Source organism: Acomys minous, assembly GCF_964271855.1.
Source record: "Acomys minous genome assembly, chromosome: 18".
Lineage (NCBI taxonomy): Eukaryota > Metazoa > Chordata > Mammalia > Rodentia > Muridae > Acomys > Acomys minous.
The window spans coordinates 13,442,404-13,462,310 of record NC_140501.1 but is presented as its reverse complement, the minus strand read 5'-3'; the positions used below and the strand labels follow the sequence as shown (position 1 = coordinate 13,462,310).

At 35.7% G+C, this 19,907-nt stretch overlaps 1 long non-coding RNA gene across 3 annotated transcripts in view; it reads left to right on the top strand.

Moving 5' to 3' along the window:
* Positions 1–19,907, top strand: part of LOC311589351 — a 74,687-nt gene that overhangs the window by 19,891 nt on the left and 34,889 nt on the right. For all 3 annotated transcript variants that reach the window (XR_014776514.1, XR_014776515.1, XR_014776516.1), the window contains 2 exons: positions 9,089–9,230; positions 10,423–10,664. This is a non-coding gene — a long non-coding RNA (uncharacterized lncRNA). The remainder of the gene's footprint in view (positions 1–9,088; positions 9,231–10,422; positions 10,665–19,907) is intronic.

Sequence of the window (19,907 nt, the reverse complement as noted above, 5' to 3'; positions counted from 1 at the left end):
AACATTTTCATTCATTTACTTACAAGGAAAAAACTATATAGGAATATTTTAAAATTGACAGAATTATTTTTAAAACACTTATTTATTAAGTAGTTCTAAAAAATACTGTCAGTTTTGACTGTGTAGTTTTTCAATTGTAAAATTTATAGCATGCAGAACAATAGAATCATGGTTTAAATGTCTTTAGTGTTATACAATACATTGAGGATATCTAAATTCTATGTAATTATTTCCTTATAAAAGATATTATTGAAGAAATTTGTTTAGATAAACCTGCTACCTAAAATTCTAATATGTGGTCTTTAAAAAAATGTAAACTTCTGTCAACAATTGCTTACATATAGTTCATTAAACTATGCATTACAGTTTATGATTATCTAGTTAGTGAAGAAATAGAATTAATACAGAGATCAATCATGCTTAAAATACTTCATTGAAGCTAGCTGGATCTTGACTATGCTTTACAAATGAGAAAAATATTAATGTCATTTGTATGAAGTCAAATATCATCAAAACAATACTCTCCTAACACGGAACATATTCTTCAAGAGACCATTAATATTTTCACTTCCTTTAGCTGTTCAGGAAGCAGAAATGGTAAGAAAAATAAAATGTTATACTACCTAAAATTATCTTCATTTTTATAGTATGTTACTTTAGGCACTGTTGATCAAGAGTATGAATATAAATATGATATTTTTCCATAGTGTCTGAGTATAAATTTGATACAGACTCTCACCTGTTTTCAACTGAGGCATTTTCTATTAACACTGTAATTACATAAACAGTATGTGGTGTACTTCTTATTCTGTAATTATTATATTCATGTTAATGTCATTGAAAATGATTTTAACTTTTACCATATCAAAACAGTTCTAAATATGGTATTTAGTAATTTACATTCCTATATGTACTTATTTTATGCTATATTTCAGCTATAGGTCTAACTTTTTTTAAAAAATTGATATTAATATCTTCAAGTATTTGCTTTTGGTATATCATAAGGATTGAGTCCTCAACAGCAATTCGTTTCAGTAAATAAGAGCAAAGTCATGGTCTTTGCATACAAACTTTAATAAAGTGCAGATTATTTATTAAGAAGCAAAACTTTCTTCTAATATATTACCTAAAAATAATATAATCACAGATTATTATAACTAGTTAAACAGATTATATGGAAAAGTCAAAAATAAGTTTCATTTTAATGACAAATAAAATTATTATTATTTTCTGCTTAGTATTTTGTGTTCTTATTTTAAATTTAATCAGATAAACAATTATAATTCTGCATTGTCTTTACTTTACAAAGGGAGAGAGATAAAAATAAAGAGATAGAGGAATGAGTAGTGTCTGCCAAAGGTGAATGTATTTAAGTTGATTTTTGTGTACAAAGCTGTTGTTCAGTAAATATAATGTTCTCTGGTATTCTATTATATAGCATGATATCTATAGTTAATGATACTGCATTTTATATTTTAATATTGCTAAAACGGTTTGTTGTGGTGTTAATGGTTAAGATGGGGTTTCTCTGTATAGATATTTTTTTTTCGAGACTGAGTTTCTTTGTGAAGCCTTGACTATCCTGGACTCTCTTTGTAGACCAACCTGGCCTTGAACTCACAGTGATTCGCCTGCCTCTGTCTCCTAAGTGCTAGGATGAGAGGCTCTGTGTATTCTTGGAAGTACTGGAATTCCTCTGCAGAGCTGCATGGCCTTGAACTCAGAGGTCTGCCTGTCTTTTCTGTCTGAGTACTGGGATAAAAGCCCAGTACCACACATGTCTGAAAAGGCTAATATTGTAGTGTGCTCACCACAAAGGGCTGATAGGTATTTAAGGTGATGAGAATACGTATTACCCCATTTCACAGTGTTACTTGTTGACCATAGAGCCTGAGCTTTTGGTGTTCAATTCAGGAAGTTGTCTCCTGTGCCAGTGAGTTCAAGGCTCTTCTCCATTTTTCTTTTAACAGATTTAATGTATCTAGTTTTATGTTGAGGTCTTTAATACACTTGGACCTTAGTGTTGTGCTAGTGAGAACAGTAACATTTGTTGAAGATGCTATTTTTTTCTATTGTATAGATTTGGCTTCTTTGTCAAAAATCAAGTGTCTGTAGGTGTATGGATTTATTTCTGGGTCTTTGATTCAATTGCATTGATCCACCTATCCGTTTCAGTGCCAGTACCATGCAGTCTTTATTACTGTTGCTCTATACTACAGCTTGAGACCAGGGATGAAGATACCTAAAGAAGACATTAATTCCATCTCTGGTAACTACATGATGGAATCAAGAACTACATCCTGAAAGCTGTCCTGTGATACTCACATGTGCCACATACCTTGTACAAATCCTCCAAAGTGTGTCACACACAATCACAGAGACAGACAGACAGACAGACACACACACACACACACACACACACACACTCACACACACAATTAGGAAGTTACAGTCAGTCCCCATTCTCCATTAAACTGTGGACAATGTCCTGTCCATTGGCTAGATCTGGGTTGGAGTTTGATGTTTATTGCATGGATTGTCCTTGGCTGGTGCCATAGCTTGAGCAGGACCTATGGGCCCAGATCCACCCCTCATAATGTTCTTCTTGTAGGTTTCTAAGACCCTCTGGATCCTTCTATTTCCTCATTCTCCCATACTTCTCTCACTTAGAGTTCCAATAGGAAGTCCTCCCCTCTGTCACACTTTCTTGGTAAGTAAATTCTTTCATGGGACATGGTACTTGGGCTAGTGTCGAGATATACGTGAGTATATACCATGTGAGTCTTTCTGCTTCTGGGTTCACTCACTCATTATGATAATTTATAGTTCAATCCATTTGTCCACAAATTTCAGGAATTCCTTGTTTTTAATGGATGAGTAGTATTTCATAGTGTAAATGTACCACAGTTTATCCATTCTTCTACTGAGGGACACTTAGGCTGTTTCCAGGTTATGGCTATTATGAATAAGGCTGCTATGAACATGGTTGAGAAAATGTTCTTGCTGTGTCCTGAAACATCTTCTGGTTATATTCGAAGGAGTGGAATAGCTGGGTCTTGAGGAAATCCTATTGCCAGTTTTCTGAGATAGCACCAGATAGATTTCCAAATTGGTTGTACTAGTTTGCATTCCCACCATATTTGGCCATGTCTCCTGGATGGGGAGACATGGGGGCACTCAGAGGAAGGATAGCAAGGTACCAAGAAGATACGTGATACCCTATGAGCATATACAGGGGGAGGAGGTTCCCCTCAGTCACTGTCATAGCGGAGAGGAGTAAGGGGAAACTGGAAGGGAGGGAGGAATGGGAGGATGAAAGGGATGGGATAACAATTGAGATGTAATATGAATAAGTTAATAAAATATAATAAAATATATTAAAACAATTAGGAAGTTACATGTCTAAGTGAATAAACACAAGTTTGCAATAAAACCAGTATTTTTACTCATAATTGTATGTCAATTGAAATAGAAATAATTGTTAAATGGTTAAGTTTTCATTTATCTCTCTATTCCTATTTTTTTATTCAATTAATTTATTCTGATTACATCTCAATTGTTATCATACACTTTGTATCCTCCCGTTCCTCCCTCCCTCTTGTTTTCACCCTATTCCCCTGCCCTAGGTCTAAGACTGAGGGGGACTTCTTCTGCCAATATATGGTGATAGGCTATCAAGTCTCATCTTGGTAGCCTGCTTTTTTCTTTGAGTGCCATAAGCCCTCCCCACAAAGGAGAGGTAGTCTAATATGGGGCACCAGAGGCCATGCCAGATTCAATCCCCACTCTCCACTTAACTGTGGAGAATGTCTTGTCCATTGGAGTGATCAGAGTAGGGTTTCGATGTTCACTATTTGTATTGTACTTAGTTAGTGCAATAGTTTGAGCAGAACCCCTAGGCCCTGATTGCCTAATATAATTAATATAAGCTTAACTGACTTCAAATATAAATATATATATATATATATGAAAGTTATTAAGTTTACTTCATATTTTAAAGCATGATAAAATATTTAGCATTCTAAGTCTTATTGCAAGTCATTATATTTTGATGTCTCTGATGATACAGTGTCCAAATTATTCTTCATAATTAAGTAATTTTGTTTGCATGAATATTATAACATAAATCAAAGTAACTTAATATCAAGTTTTAGAGAGTGAGATAGAAAAAAATCACTCAATATTACACAACTCATCTTCATTTAGCCTTTGAGTGTTGTTCCAAATGCAAACAAGTCTGACACTCTGGACTGGGTCCTAATCTACAAGTTATTTTTATCTTTCCTTTCCCATGACATGTTTCTTCTCACCTTTGTCTCCTCTAACCACAAACACATTCAGAAATGATAGAGACAGACTTATATGTATACTGGATAAAAGCATTTATTATTTCCTTTTAGTCAAAAAACAAATTTTTTTAATGCATACTTTTCTATAAGCAATAATTAAATACAGGGACAGTGATGAAATGAAGTGAACAGAATTAATTAAAATGAAAGAAATATAAAAATAAATGCATAACAAATTTGTAAAAAAAAATCATCTAGAAATATTCAAAATTTTAATCTATTGAAGTATTCCTGTCACTATGTTTCTGAATGAAAACTTCTCCTATTCCAACATTTTCCAGCAGATGGAACCACAACCTCACTGTTTAAACTTAACATTGTAAGTCTAAACAAAAGCAAAAAGAAAAATCGACAAGAGTATACAGAAAGTGGAATGAGAGGATCAAATGGAGAAAGGGAGTGAAGAGGAAGAAGAGGGAGCAAATTATAGGAAAGACATAAAAAATTAATGGCCATTTGAAGGGAAGTATGAAAACCTAATACAGGAGAAACCTCTTAAAATACATGCATATGTGAAGGTGATCTAAATAAACTACCAAATAATATGTGCAACAGAGCACCAAATGGCCATCTCGTCACAAAATGAAACTTTCAGTGCCTGGGAAGGTTTACAAATATTTGAGTTGTTGGCCAAAATGGTGTCATGGGAACTCCCAAACAACATACACCATTGCGAAAAACAAAGATATAGGATGTTCCCCACAAATGGATGATAGGGTCACATTGGTGTGGACAATACATAAACAACTCATTTAACATGGAGAAGTCAAGCTGGTATTTCATAAAGCGATCATCCTTGCATACTAGCATGTTTAATACAGTAAAACACATTGTACTCTACCAAATAAAAAATGTAAACAACAACCCAGCCACAAACCCACAATAATTTCCTGTATTCAAGCTGTGCTAGGGCAGTACAAAGCTGTAGGGATAAGCAAACCATATCTGTTTTGCCTTAAGGACAACGCTACAAGATAGAATGCATACTGACACTGCTTGCATGAACAAGATCCAGAGACTAGATAGCCACTAACCTCAAGTAAAACCGAATTTACAGTTCTACTCAAAGAACATAGCAATAAAATGGCTAATGATGACACTGTGTTAGACCCCCAAATCAGTGACTTGCTCAGCAATATTCAAAATAGCTTCCTTCTTCATCAGATTAGAACAAATACAGAATCCACAGACAGACAATATACAGAGAGTGCAAAACCTAGAAACACTAACCCTTAATGGGATATCTTCATCAAATACCCCCCTCTAAGGCCTTAAGGGATCTGGTGGAAGAGGAGGCAGAAAGACTGGTAGAGCCAGAAGAAATGGAAGAGACCAAGAAAAAAATATCCTATAAACCAACATGATCAACATTCTACAAACACAGAGATACTGCATCAGTATGCATGGGTCTGCAGCACTTCTGTTCTAGAACTGAAAGAAGTAGACACATGTCCCCATCCTAACCAAAAAGCAATCTTCAACAGCCAATCACTTGCATATAAAAACTAACATTCTTCAAAGGAAGTCTTACTGGGAAAACTACTCTTGAGGGTAAGCTGCAAGCCCAAGAGTAGTTGGCCAAAGGAATGTTAATTCAATGAGATTTTTGGAGGTTCCTTTTCTCATAATATTGTGTTAGGGATCATTATCTTTAAAAATTATTTTATCTTATCCTTTTAGTTTATTTTATTTGTTTAGATACTTTTTTCGTGCTATACAGGTCATTTACATTATAAGAGTACTCCCAATTTAGTGTTTATGGGATTCTGGGTCTGTGAACAATCGAGTGCCTGATTCTTGGGCCTTCGTTAGGGCTATTTTCTTCTGTTTTTTTGCTTGTTTGTTTGTTTGTTTGTGGAGGAGGTATTTGTTTTTTAATTCTTGTATTTTAGCTTTTATTTTTCTTATTATATTTTATTTTACTATTAAAAAAGGAATGTGCAAAACCAGAATATTTAGAAACATTTTCAGGGGAGTCAAGCATCTTCATGAAAAAATATCAAAGCAAAATGTAATCTTTTCTCAATTGTAATTTACATTTAAATACAGAAAAAATAAGTTTCTAGATTATGGTTAGTTACACTTAAAATGAAATATCCAGTGGGTTGAAATAGTATCTCTTTGAGATACTTTGAAAATACTCTTTGAAAATCTACTTGCCTTATGCAGTGTAACAGGTAGTGTGGATGATCATAAAGATTCTTCTGTATAATTATCCTAAGGAAGAAAATATATCATTCAAAACTGTTTTAAAAATGCAGCTTTTGTTAAGACCTGAACAAGAAAATCCAAACTTGGTTTTCCCGTTTTGTCCTAATTTAATGATATAACAGTTCTAAGGGTTTTGTCACTTTGGTAAATTCACTTTTTTTCCCCACTATGAACATTTCTCTTTTCCTCATTCTGTGCATCAACTCTTGTTCTATCTTACCAGTCCTATCACTTAAATATGTATAGAATCTGTCCAGTCTTTTCTATTCCCCTGTCACTTCATCGGACTTGGGTAGCATTTCACCTCTGTAACCTAATAGCTTCATAAAGCAGCTAGTGCTTCAGAATTACCCTGTAAATTGCATCAGAGTGAGAACAATAGGATACCCAATTTGTGACATGACAAGCTCTTTTAAAATTCATTTAAAGGTTTCCAGTAATGTTGAAATCCATTTAAAAATCCTTATTTGCTTAATTAAGAAAATTTTGTTAAGTATGTGAAAATAAGTAACGAATAAAATAAAATTCTCTCAAATTTTATTTCTAGGGTAAATGTTCTAGGGTAAATGAATAGTGAATATATATAAAATAAAAAAAATAACTTAAGTGTTTTTTAAGTACAAAATAGTACAGGAAAATAAAATAAAAAGAGATGGTTAAAAGGTCAGCCTGAAAATGATTTGTAAATTAAAGAATGGTCAACAGTCTCAAACTATAGTGATATAGCCTATATGACTATGGTGAAACAATAATTAAGATGTCACATAATCCTCAGTGAATACTCACACAATCACATAAAACCTATGATGTAAAAACTTCATCATCAAAAGCCATTGATGAAAATTCCATATTTTGTTGGCAATATTTGAAATTTTCATACTCTACATTAAGATCATGACAATGTTGGGAGTAAGGGAGGAAATGAGAGAGCCATTATTACCAATATGAAGGAAGATTGGCCAATATGTTGATTTTACATATTAGTAATGAGTACCTAGTGATATTATACTTGACTATGGCACATAATATTGGATAAAGTTCTGGTATTCATGACCAAGCCTGTAACCTGATTTAAGAGAGGGAGCAATAAGCTATGGATGGCTACAGTGAGAGAGCAGTATGTTTAGAATACACATTTCAAGAAATAAAGTTCCTACCCTAGACCCTCCCCACGGGGTGCTCTACATTCCATCTCCTACGGCTCCATCCCCACCTGCAATCATGGAGATCAGCTGGAAGTCAGCAGCCAACAGGGAACAACAGAGCCTGCCAGTAAAAGTGAAGTCTGCCCCAGGCCATCTGTGCCAGCTTGCCCCTTCCCCACAACCACCACTGTGTTTACTCTCCATCTTTGGGTATGCTTCTTTTCTTAGGACTAATCCCCACCCACATCCTGGAGATCAGCAGCCATGGGTAGAGGCAGGAGAAGAGCCAGACAGCAGAGGCCTGGTCTTCCCCAAGACCTCCAAGCTCTATCCCCACGGCAAGCTTCACACTCCAACTGCCAGTCTCATTCCATTTCCTGAATTCCAATCCCCTTCTGAAATCCTAGAGACCTGCAGCCATCAGGGAACAGCAGCAACCATTAGGGAACAGCAGAGACAAAAACATCAGAGTCCAACAGCTCTTGTCTGAGTGACACATTTCCTGGACCTCATCTCCACCTGCAATCCCAGACAAAAGCACCCATTAGGGACTACCTGTTCTTCCCTGTATGTCAGAGGCTTGCTGTCTCCCAGGAAACCAGAAGACTGCTGCCATCCAGGACCACCAGATCTACCCACAGTCCTAGAGGCCTACTACCACCAGGCACCACCAGACTTGCTAACACCAGGGTCAACCAGATGGTTAGACGTCAGCATAACAACAAAAGCAAAACAAAACAAACAATAAAAAAAAACCAGCGCCATATGGCACCTTCAGAACCTAGCTACCCTGCTTCAGTGAGCCCTGAATACAGTAACACAACTGAAGTGAAAAAAAATGATATAAAACATGTTATTATGAAAATGATAGATGCACTGAAAGAGAAAAATAAATCCATCGAAAATACATGAGGATACAACCAAACAGGTGAAGGAATTGTATAAGAACCTTAAAGAAATACAGGAAAATGGGAGAAGGAAATGAATAAAACTGATGAAGACATGAAAATGGAAATAGAAGCAACAAAGAAAACACCATCTGAAGCGATTCTGCAGGTGGAAAACCTAGGGAAGAGAACAGGCATAAGCATCACCAACAGAATACAAGAGAGAGATGAGAGAATCTCAGGTGTAGCACATATAACTGAAGAAATTGATACACCAGTAAAGAAAATGTTAAATATTAAAAGTTTCTGACAGATGCTAGTGTTTGTTTGGTTGAAAGATGTCCACAATATTTTTTTGTTTATTGTTTGGGATTTTGATACATGATTATATCAGACTTTCATCGAATCCATCCTTTTACCCTTCTCCTTCTTATCTTTCTTTACTTCTTTGTCACTTTTCATCTCACTTTTGTGTTCTTTGATTTTATATTCATAGATTTCCTTACAGTACTGCCATTATGTGTAGAGTTACACACCCATCTGTAGAAACATAAGCTGCTTATAAGCTGTTGCTCTCAAAGGAAACTGACTCTCCCTTGCCCAGTAGCCATGAATTGGCAACAGCTTCTGAGATAGAGGTGAGCATTTAAAAACCTTTGTCCTTCCCCATATGGACTTGACTAGCTTGATTTTGCACATGTACTTAATTTGATTGTTTCAGATTTCTGTAATATCACCAAAAAAAGATTTGGTTGTGATTCACTCACAAAAATTGAAGCATATGCAAGACAGGTCCACAAGTAAAATTCATAATTTATTGTTACTTTCTTGAAATTTATAGTTTTATAAATTCACTAGATCAATGTCTAATCTTTTTGAGATTAAATATAAATATATTGTCAAAATATGTGGACAACCTTGAAGGAAACATCTTTCTGATCTTGGTGAGTCTAAATTTTTGAATGTAAATCAATATCTTTCATATCTCATCTCTAGTCACTTAAAACATCTATCTAGAGTTAAAAACTTCTTAACTCTTAAACAACTAAGCTTAATTGTAAAACTAAACTATCTGGTCTTCAATCCCATTAGAACTTGAGAAGGAATAAAAGTAATTACTTGAATAAACAGGACATGAAGGTTAGCAGTTTCCAAAATTAAAAAAAAAATGACATAGACAGATTTTTTTTTTTGCCTGAACAGTCACCATAAACTCTCTATAACATTGGACCATCATCTTCAGCATTCTGGCCCAGTATATCTGACAGACATATTTGTGAGGCAATAACTTTTGAAGATTTGCTTACTGTGTCTTGGAAGGGTTTGGCTGTAGACTCAGCCTGCATGCAAAAAAATCTGTACAGATAACTTTTTAAAACTTTTTTAAAACTTTTTTTAAACTTTTTTAAAACTTTTAAAATTTTATATAAAATATCATATTAATATAATACAGTGATTTAATCAGACACAATCATATGTCTTTCTGTAACCACAGGCTATTTGTGAATAAGATTAGAGCCCACATATGCTTGTTTCTTAGAAGAGATTTAGGAAACATTTCTTTTCTTTCCTATCTTACTCTCTACCTTTTCTTTTTTTCAACGTGGAACTCAGTTTTTACATACAGCCTCTTGGTGTGTTTGCTTACTTCCTTCTTTGTTTTGTATTTCTTAGTGTTACAAGAGCTTAATTCATCTTTTTACCCTGTTAAACTCTTGGCTACATATCTGTGTAAAGCAAATCGTTAGTATAATTAGTCACTGTGGCATTGTGCCTATTTTTGCTTCATTTGATATTTAAGTTCACATTGCTTATGCTTACATTTCACAGATTTTATTTTGAAAAATCACACAGGACATCCAGTGAGTGCTAGTCACTGAGAAGGTGTTGAAGCTACATTATCCACCTTACGTCCACTTAGGCTTCATCCAAGGAGGAGTAGGAGGAAGCATAAGGCAATGGGCTCTTCTGGAGTTCTTGCTCTAAGATATGTTCACAAAGGAGGACCAAGGGATGATGCTGTGGATAAAGCTCTTGTCATCGATGCTTAAGTAAGGAGGTTGCAATTCTGGGTGAGTGAAGAAGTCTTTCAGTGACCCCTGCCCTGGATATTTTTCTTTTCTACCCAGCACCGTAGCCATTTTTGTATTCACCGCTAAAATTGGTCATGATAATGTTAGTGTAGAATGTTCGTCAAGTGGCTCATTTGACCTGGAATCATTCTAAATGTATCTTCAATGTGTAAGAACAGCATTTATTCTCCTGACAGTCTGTCAATTACTCCTGCCTAGTTATCCCTAGGCACAGGGACTCTAAACTTGCCAGTATACAATGCTCATGTAAGTTAACTAGAAGGCTTGCAGTGCCCCATGCTTAAATGGGATGCTCTGTAGGATGCAAAATCATACGTATCAATTCTGTAGCAAGAATCTAGTGTGCAGTACTAACTATAGTAATGTTATTGGATTAAACCAATGTGGGAAATAATGAGATGGTGTTCTTCTCATCTTTTAAGTGCTCTACTTTAAAGTCCTCTGTAAATAGATGCCAAGATCAATGAAATGTGATTGAACCTGACAGAATTTCATTAGCAAAAGTGCCCATGAGAAAAATGGAGAGAGATTAGTTTTGAGACTGCCTGGACCACGGTTTTAAAGATTGGTGGCAGAGCCCTAGAATAAAGTCCAAGTCAGTCATGTTGGCACCTATCTGTAACCCCATTAGTTGTAAGGCACAGGCAGGAAGATCAGGAGTCAAGGCAAGTCATGGTCACACAATTATCTCAAAGCTAGACTGGGATGTGCAGTCTAAAAATAAAATATTAAATCAAATATATAAATAAATGAGTAAGTATATAAGTAAATCATGCAAGCCGTAAAATGTGAAAATGGAAAGCTACAAGCAGTTCTAATTAAGAAGGATACCCAGAAAGTATGGCAGAGTTTCTGTCCATATGGCCCTTAGTCATTGTCTCAGGAGATTGTGAAGATAATATTTTGGAACAAACATGGAGATGGACTTTAGAACACACCTGAGTTTCTGGTCAAGTGTGCTCTCTTGTTGAAAGGTCATCTAGTGTATTCTTATCACGGGTAACCCTCTCTTTGTCTTTGTGCAATGAGTATACATGTTCTGTGCGGGAAAGTGCATGTATGTGTGAGAGTGTACTTGGACTTGTGTGCATTGTACGTGTTGTAGAGAAGTAAGCCTTTAGTATTATTTTCCAGGAGCCATCTGTTTTGTTATCAGAGACAGAGTCTCTTTTTTCCCTGCTGGGATTGAGACTCACCAATTAGGCTAAGCTGGGTGGGTTTTGAGGCCCAGTTTTGACGCTCATGCTTTCATTCTGAGTACTTCACTGAGCTGTCCCTTGAGTCACACATGACTCTCCATACTCATTAATTGAATGGTAGATTATTGATAATGATTTAATTAATAAAAATATAATAATTGGAAATTGTTACATTTTTGTGTAGAATTTCTTTGTAGTTGTAGAGCTTTTAAAATTCTTGTTGAAATTGAGGAGTCTGCATATTAAAAGCAAGGCAGTTCTATAATTTATCTTATAATAACACTATTTTAAAATTTTATTAGGATGCCATTCTTTATTCTTTTATTAAAAAGGTTCATTCTCACATATTTCATCCTGATTATTATTATTCTCTCTCTTCCCCTCCAACTTGCTCCACATCTTACTTTCAATCAAGATCCACTCCTGTTCTGTCTCCTATTATAAAACAAATAGGCTATTAGTTGTTAATAATAAAATAAAGTAATACGTAACAAAATAAATTTTAATCAGATAAAACAAAAGCTAACACATTGGAATTATACAACACACACACACACACACACACACACACACACACACACGAACCTAAGGGAAGGCACAAGTATCAGGATTCCACTCATTTGCACACAAATACCACTAAACTGGAAGTCATAGTATACACACAAAAGACATTGTCCAGAGTCATGCATATCTCGTGCATGTTGCATCAGTCTCTGTTAGTTTAAATGGGTTTTGATCATGTTGGTAAGAAGAACCTCATTTTCTTGATAGCCTCTATCTTATCTGGTTCTTAAACTCTTTCTCCTTCCTCTTCTGTGGGGTTCCCAGAGCCCTGGATGGAGAGATTTGCTAGACTTCTTACTTAGGGATAAATGTGTTCCAAAGTCCCTTACTCTTTGAATAATGTCTGAAGATACAATTTTTAAAATTTATGTATTGGTTTTAATATTTTGTCATGTTTTGATGAAATGTTTGGATATAAATTTTTAATTGGTAAATTTCAAATCAATTATAAACAACTTGTGCTAACATAGAAATGTAAACACTGTATGTACATGAATCCTAGATATTAATTTATAAAGAGTTGGAGGAATGTTCAGACAAGACTGTGTTTGTGGCCAGGCGTGGTGGTACACGCCTTTAATCCCAGCACTCGGGAGGCAGAGGCAGGCAGATCGCTGTGAGTTCGAGGCCAACCTGGTCTACAAAGTGAGTTCAGGACAGTCAAGGCTACACAGAGGAACCCTGTCTGTGGTCAAAAAACCAAAAAAAAAAAAAAAAAAGACTGTGTTTGTGAACATTATTTCACTTTTAATATTCAATAGTTTTTTGTTTTTTTTTTTTACTTTTTTGGGTTTTTTGTTGTTGTTGTTGTTTTGTTTTAACTTTTTCAGTGTGGTGACACATGCCTTTAATCCCAGAATTTAGGAGGCAGAGGCAGATGGATCACTGTGAGTTTGAGGCCAGCATTGTCTACAAAGTGAGTCCAGGACAACCAAAGCTACACAGAGAAAATCTGTCTCAAAAAACCAAAAAGAATGAAACAGAAACATAGAAAGAAAGTAGACCTAATATTTAATAGTTTTATAACAGGAAGAAATATTGTGTACTAAATCACTAAATATTTAAATCAAATTAAGGGTCATGACCCTTGAACCTCTGTTTTTACCTAAAGATCACTTTTTATTATTATTATTATAAAAGTTTAAGACAGTTTTGAATTAATAATCTTTTAGGGTGTTCATCATTCATTTATGTGTATGCATGTATGTCTGTGAATCTGTGTGCAGATGTTACCTGTGCATCCATGTAGGCCAGAAGAGCTTGTCATAACTCTCAGATGGGAACAGCATTCTGGTCCTCGGAAAGCGCAACAAGTACTGCTGGCTGCCAGGCCACCTCTAGAAATCTCCAAATAAAAAGGCAATAGCTGTTATTGAAAACGGGAGATCAGGAGTTCGAAAACGTATGGGAGGGGCACAGTGGAAAGTTCTGATGGAGAAAATGGAAGGAAAATGTTATAATGTATTATAATCATAATATCAAAAATAAAAACAAATGCAAAAAATGAATCTTGAAGATGGTAATTACACTGATCACTTGTTGCTTTACTTGAAGTAAAACAAACTACATGCATACCTTTATTTTCAATGTTGTCATTGAGTTATAGTATATATTATCATATTAATATTAAATAAATTATCAAAAAATAATAAATGTCTTCTTACAATTACAAATATGACTTTATAGAAAGAGAAGCTGGTTTTAGAAACAGTAATACAAATTAAATTTGAAAACTTTAACATAACATCTAAGTATCTATCTATGAATATTTCTGCAGAAATCTGTATCTTACTTGTTAATTGTGAAATATTTATGAGAAAATAAAACGTACAATGAATTCAGATTCAAATTCTAAGATGTGTAAAAGCAGTTGCCACATATCACACAGTTCCCTCCAATTTCACTAGATGGTGCTACGGATTAAAGTTAATACACTTTGGGCTTCTACCCAATACTTCACCATGAACTGCTTCTATTTATGATCTTTTTATTATGATTTTGATAATAAAACAGGAAATCACTATTTTATGATTGGTAAGGCTATATATACATATGGATGTCATTTACAGACATCCCTACTAAGCACAAGTGATGAGAATGTAAAGACCAGAAAGGACCAACATATCTCTCCTAACACAGATATTGAGATTGCTTAATGATACATAGCATCTTATCAAATTGATAAAGGTTAAATCTTACCTTTTAACTTATCACTGAATTTTAGTGGTTAATCAAATTATAATTGGCAAATTTGACTTGAAATTTCATTTCAAGAACTTGCAATAATTATTGATGCACACAAATTTACCATGGAGAATAAACCTGTATGAAAAAGAGAGAGAGAGAGAGAGAGAGACAGGGAGAGAGAGAGAGAGCAGATTCTTATTTTCATCTTCTTTCTCAGAAGCCGGAGAAATGACTCAGGAGCTAAAAGAGCTTCAAACTCTTCTGGCCTCCATATGCCTAAGCGCGCGCACACACACACACACACACACACACACACACACACACACACACACACAAACACAGCACATATAGATAATCAGCCATACATAGCATAACTAAAATTGAAAAATGGAATTACATGTAACCAAAGTATACAAGCAATATAACAGATCTCTGTCAAAGGTCAAATGGAAAAAATTAAAACCCTGGAAAGTTAGACTACATGTCAAAATAGTTTATTATACAGTAAATTTCCAAAATCATTATTGTAAGATATTTCACAGATATTTTTAAATTCTGTCTAAAATGTCACTACATAGCATAAAATTATATGAGTACTTCAACACTGCTGGTTTCTGAGATAGAGTATTTTTTAAATATCCAAGAAAATCATCAAGAACAACTGTGAGAAAAAAGCAGGGCCCTGCAGTCACAGAGAAAATTAGCTTCATTTTGCTTATAAATTAGATACAGAAAGCATTTTCAGTTAATATATTAAGGACCCCATCTTTGTCGTTCATTCTGTCCTCATTTGATCCTGATATCGAACCTCACTTGACTCTAACCAATCAGACCGGAACATACAATAGCTTGACAGTACCCAGGGTCACCTTCTTCCTTGCCCTAGGCTTCCCCTTGGGCTCACTGCACCCACTGATGCTGGGTTCCACAGGCATAGCCTCCTTTCATATGCTCCTTCTCACCTCCATCCTTTCTCCTCTATCCAGCCAAACTCCTTCTTAGAGGAAGTCTGTGAAAGCATCTGTTCCTTAGTATATCCTCCTATATTTCTTCACTTTTTACAAATTCATGCAGAGTGATAAATATGTGTCTATTTTCATTTTTCTACAATTGACCATCCAGTTAGCACATCACAATTTATTGAAGATGCTATCTTTTTTCCATTGTGTGAATTTGGCATCTTTGCCAAAAAAAAAATCCCATTTTACCAAGAGCAATCTACAAATTCAATGCAATTTCCTGACCAAATTCCTATACAATTCCTTATAGACATTGAAAGATCAATTCTCAACTTCATCTGGAAAAACAAGAATCCCAGATTAGCTAAAAACCATTATGTATGATAAAAGATCTTCTGGAAGATTCTCCATCCTGGATCTCAAGCTAGACTGTAGAGCAACAATAACAACACAAACAGTACTGGCATAGAAATAGGCTGGTTGATCAGTGAAATAGAATCGAAGACCCAGAAATAAACCACACACTTATGGACACTTGATTTTTGACAAATATCTTTATAAAATATAAATGGATTAAATTCCTCATCATAAAATCTGACACACTAAATATGTTAGAAGGAAAAGTAGGGGAAGTGGATTGAACACATAGGCATAGGAGGCAACTTCATGAAGAGAACACCAACAGCTCAGGCTCTACAATCACAGATTAATAAATGGAACCTTATGCCACTGTAAAGCTTCTATAAGGCAAAGGCCACTGTCAACAAAAGAAAATGGCTGGGAAAAGATCTTCACCAACTCTACATCAGACAAAGGGCTAATAATGAAAATATGTAAAAAACTCAAGAAAGTAAATACTACCAAACCAAATAACCCAATTAAAAAATTGGAAACAGAGATAAACAGAGAATTCCTTTTTCCACTTTTTATTATGTTTTTTAACATATACATTTATATTATTACACATGAATAAAATAAACTACATATAGCAGGAAGAACCATGAAACAATCAGGAATTATATTAATGTTACATTCATAGTGATTTGGCTATTTGTATTTTGCAAACTTGAAGTAAACATCTTTCTTATCTTGTTGGGTCTAAATTTCTGAGTGAAAAGCAATATCTATCATATCTCAAATCTACTAACTGAAAACATCTATCTTGATCTAAAAATAGCGTAACTCCTAACAAACTAAGCTTAATTGTAAGACTAAACTATTTGGTCTTCAACCCCACCATGACTTGAGAAGGAATACAAATTAAATACCTGAGTGAATCAGAAGTACAGGTTAGCAGCTTTCAAAATGAAAAAAAAAAATGATTGATACAATTTACAGCCTGAACAGTCACCCAATACTCTCTATAACATTGGATCATCATCTTTGCTCTTCTAGCCCAATATATCTCACAGCCATATTTCCTAGACAGGAATTATTGAGGACTTCCATACCCTGTCTTGGCAGAGTTTAGCTGTTGACTCTGTCTGCAACTAAGCTTGCCAATTTTTAGGCAGAATTCTGTCTGTGGCAGAAAAGAGAACATTTTACCCAATGTCTTGTTTGCCACATTTGAAGCTAATTCCATAAAGTGGTTCTTTGATGCTTATCATTATCTTTGAGGTAGGCTGGCTGTTGCCAGTAGTTAACTTGTCTTGTTGTCAAAGAATATTTAAAGCACATATTCTGTAGGTCTCAAAGAGAGAACTCTTAACAGAGGAATATCAAATGGCTGAGAAACACTTAAAGAAATGCTCAACATCTGTCGTCATCAGGGAAATGCAAATCAAAACAACTCTGAGATTCCATCTTACCCCTACCCAAATGGTTAAGATAAAGGTCTCAAGTGACAGCACATGCTGGTGAGAATGTGGAGAAAGGCTAATACTCCTCCATTGCTGGTAGGAGTAAAAACTTGTACAAGCATTTGAAAATCAATCTGTTGCTTTCTCAGGAAATTGGGAATAATTCCACCTTAAGCCCAAGCCATATCACCCTTGGACATATACACTAAAGATGCTCCACCACATAACAGGGATATTTACTCAACTATGTTCATAGTAGCTTTATTTTTAATAGCTAGAATGTGGAAACAACCTAAATGTCCCCCAACTGAAGAATGGATAAAGAAACTAGTACATTTACACAATAGATTACTACTCAGGTATTAAAAGCAAGAGAATCTTGAAATTTGCAGGCAAATGTATAGAACTAGAAAATATTATCCTGAGTGAGCTAACCCAGACCCAGAAATACATGCATGGTGTACTCTCCCTCATAAGTGGATATTAGCCACACAATACAGGATAACCACACTACAATACAGAGATGAATGCAACAACCAAAGACCATGTATGATGTGGACCTAGACTCTCTGCTCAGATGTAGTAGATAGGTCAAACAGTTTCCTCACGTGTCCGACAATATGCAGAGTAAGGATGACTTCTGACATGGACACTGACCCCCAAACATAGCTCACTTCCCCATGGCAGGGCGGCCTTGCCAAGCCACAGAGGAAGAGGATACAGGTAGTACAGATAAGCTTTGGTTGAGTGAAGTCAGATGTTAGAAGAAGGGAGCTCCCTTTCTGCAGACTTTTGGAGGGAGGGAGAGGGGATGAAGGAGGGAGGTTGTGAACAGGAGGCAGTGAGGAAAGGGGCCTACAATAGGGATGTAAAGAATTCAAACTGCAGAGCAATCAGGTGATTTTTATTCCTAATCCCATTACATAGGAATAGCTCTGAGACTGGCTGGGACATGAATGTCTATGCATAGACAATGCTGCTCATTAGTTACAGAATCCCTGTGACTTATGATTTGATGCCATTCTTCCCAGGTCAAGATTTACAGATGTCTTTCTTCTGCTCTTACAAAGAACCGAGAACCAGCCTTAATTGTTCGGTGCATCCTTCACACCACATACATTTATAATTTTATGACTATATGATGATTGTGAGAAATCATATGTTTTCAGAACAAAAGAACCAGATATTGGTGCTGGATCAGACCTGAAAGAATGTGTTCCTCTCAGCCTGCTGGACACTGACATCCTGTATCCTTCATTTTCCACCACCAAGCGCTTCAGTTGCTGTACCTCATCAGAACATGACAGCTCCCAGAACACCTTTGAAGATAGCTTCCAATCCCAATTGGTCCAGATTTCAGACTGTCCCACACAGGACTTTTATTAAGCCTGGAATTTCTCAAAATTTAGTACCTAGGCCACAAATGCTATTGCTTAATCATTTTCTCCAAATTAATTTGTGCCTCTATAAAGGTATTATTCATACCACCCTCACACCACGTCTTTGCTCTCTTTTAAATTCTTGGCCTATTTTTCTTTACATATACATGGAAATACATAAATACAGTCTGTTCAGTCCATGTTTGTTATTGGCACATATGTTTTTAGGGTTGACCTGTTGGTATTGTATAAACAGTTAGTGTTCATCCCTGGGGAAGATTATTTCTACTACATGCAGTATCCTTATTTACCTGTAGTTGTTTGGTTTTTTTGTTTTTGTTTTTGTTTTTTTGGGGTTTTTTTTTTGTTTTTTTGTTTTTTGTTTTGTTTTCACTTTACATCCCTATTTTAGCCTCTTCCCTTGTTGCCACCCAGTGCCACCCTCACTCATCTCCTCTTCCCTGTCCCCTAGTCCTCAGCAAGGGTGACACCTTCTCGCCTATCACCAACCTCAGCCTTCCAAGTCTCATCTGAACCGGCTGTATTCTCTTCCTCTGTGGCCTGGTAAAGCTGCCAGGCCAAGAGGAAGTGATTGAAGTGTGAGTATCAGAATCCATGTCAGAAGTTGTCCCTACTCCTTGTATTATGGGACCCACAAGGACATGGTGTTGCCTATCGATTACATCTAAGCAGAGGGTCTAGGTCCCCACCAGGCATGGTCCTTGGTTGGTCCACTCTCTGAATACTCTCCTCCTTGGAAAGCATTTATTGGATCCGTTGATCTCCATATGGGACTCCTGTCCCCTTCAGGTCCTTTTATCCTTCATCTCTTCTTTTGAATACTGTGACAAGCTCTGGAACCATGGAAGAACCCCAGAGATATGAAGAGTTTATTATCAATTCTCTATGCATGCATTATGAAGACAATATGCGAGATCCAGAGGTTGACTCCCACAATCCTTTCCTTGCTATTTAGAACAAAACATTAAACCCATGTCATTTATCTGGTCTTTGACTATCACACTTTCCTTCCCATAAAACATGAACTTAGTCTTGAACTTTCAAAATGGTAATCAGCTCATCCATTGTGAATATTCTAAGAGACACAGATCTACAATCCCTGCTTTCCTCT